This window comes from Opisthorchis viverrini (assembly GCF_000715545.1).
Source record: "Opisthorchis viverrini unplaced genomic scaffold opera_v5_116, whole genome shotgun sequence".
Taxonomy (NCBI): Eukaryota; Metazoa; Platyhelminthes; class Trematoda; order Opisthorchiida; family Opisthorchiidae; genus Opisthorchis; species Opisthorchis viverrini.
The window spans coordinates 616,581-618,965 of NW_008751772.1; positions in this window are offsets into that span (position 1 = coordinate 616,581).

Here is a 2,385-nt window from a genome sequence, read left to right on the forward strand (position 1 = left end):
TGGCGAGCATACTGCCTCGCGCTGAGAACATAAAGAGCAGTGCTACACCCTTTTTTCACTTGTGCCTTTCAGGTGAACGACAGCCACTGACCGACAAGAACAAAACCGACCCGGGAAACTTGGGCAAAAGCCTCGATCCTGTGTATCAATCCGTGAATCCGTGAATAGGATAGCTCGCTTCAGAATGCGTTCCATCACCTTGCGCGGTACGCTAGTGTGGCTTATAGACCCGTAGCTGCCAGACGATAGTCGGTCACCAGTTTCGTAGATTGGCTTGACAATCGCTTCCTTCCAAGCAGAGGGAAGGCGGCCTTCGTCATGCGAATGACGAAACACCAGGTGTAAATGATTTGCCAGTGTGCAGGACGTTTCTTTCAGGGTTTTTGGATGCACCTCGTTAGGCGAATGGGTTGATCTTGCACAAGAATTGACGAGTGTCCTCCACCGTGAAGACCGAGTCGGTTAGAGGCTGTTCGTAGTTCCGCCTTGACAAGAGTGGATGTGACGAGGACGCTGGGACTGAGTATAGACACGCACAGTGTTCTCTATAAACCTCACATACCACTATTGGGTCACTCGTCGGTTCTCCGTTTCTGTCCTTCAAGGAAAACGTGGTTGGCGTGTTCATGCGGCGATGTCTCATGTAGTTGAACAAGGTGATGTGTTTTTTCGAGTGAGGTCCAGAATGGTGGCTTGTTTTCCTATGTTCCACTGGCGGAGTTCTGATTTACAGCGGTTCCGCATTTTACGAAACTCCAGCTCATCTTTAGTACCCCCTGTAGTCAACTTTCTGAAAGAGAGTTGGAACAGTTTTTCCGTTTCCGGATTCTTTTTGGCAGCCTGCGGTTCATCCGAGTGTGTGTTGGTTTTTTGAGACGAAAATCGCGTCAGCCTCGTGAACTTTTTGGACAATAGTCCTATATAGTTCTTCCACTGGAGCTGGTCCCAGTGTATCTTGTCCAAGAAAGATGCGCATTCCTGAGAAGTCTGGACGGCAGAAGTCCCGAAACCACGTTTGAGCTTCGAGATTTTTGGCTCAATAGCAGATGAAATCAAAGGTCAGCACGCAGTGGTCGCTGTCTCCCAGTGGAGCGTTAATTGTTACCTGATCAACGAAGTGTCTTTCGTTGGTGATGACCAAATCCAGAAGGAATGGTAGTTGGCCTGCGCGGTATCTGGTGGATGCACCGAAATGTTGAGTCCAAGTGCTCTGTTGAACGACTTTAATTATAATCAACCTGATAACAGTGAGACTCTGGTTTCGGCGTGGACACTGATAAGGCACTATGTAAAGCGTCGTTTACTAGGGACTTCCTGAGTTGGCCCCTATAATTTTGCAAATCGGGGACATACAATCATCTCCACTACCGATCACTATCAGAGTTATCCAAGGAAGCGTGCTAGGCCCAATCCTTTTCTTACTATACATCAATGACGTCTTCGGCGCCATATCCCACGGTAAGGCCTTCCTCTTCGCGGACGATATAAAAATCGCGGACACATTCCCCACCTCTGCAAAAACCCTTGCCTTCCACCAGATTAAGCAAGACCCGGATTCACTGACTCGCTGGTCAAACGACTCTGGCCCAAGCTTCTGCTCCACAAAATCCTGTATAACTTCCTGCCGCTGATCCCTCCCGGCTGATGCTTTCACAATTAATGGAAATCCTATTACTCATTCTACAGAGATCAAAGATCTCGGCCTCAGATACTCCTGTACTTTTATCTTTTCCCACCAGGTGCAATTTCAGGTAGCAAGAGTGCGCAGGCTCAGTTTTTTAATACTGCGCTCCCGCCACCTTCCAGACACGATGGTCGCAGTCTTTAAGCTATGCGTACGACCAATCGTGGAATTCTGTCCCACGTTCTCCTCCCTCTACACCCAAAGTTGCAGACTCGCAATTGAAAGCGTCCAACGCTCATTTACGAAAAAACTCTTTCCTCGGTCAAACCCCCTCTCTTACCGCTCTCGCTGTCAAATCCTAGGCCTTGAACCACTATGGCATAGACGGTTAAGATTGAATCTAGCTCTCTTGCACCGTTTGCTGCATAAGAACGCCTTTATAGCAGAGGCTAGACCAAGCATAATTTCACAACCTCGCTACAGACTCCGAAACTTCTGCAATCTCTTTGTGTGTCCCCAAGCCCGCACAAACCTACGCCACTACTTCTTTCTAGTTTATTACGCTCGCATCTGGAACAGCCTTCCTGAGCAGCTGCGAAGCATCACGCATCACCATGCTTTTTCTCAGTCTGTAGACAAATTCCTTACCTGTGAAACTGCTGCCGTCTTACTTAATACTCAACTACCCTCTGACCTCCTCTACGAATCAGGTCCAGTACGCATATGAGTCAAGCGACGTTACAGTTAATAGGCAAGTAAAG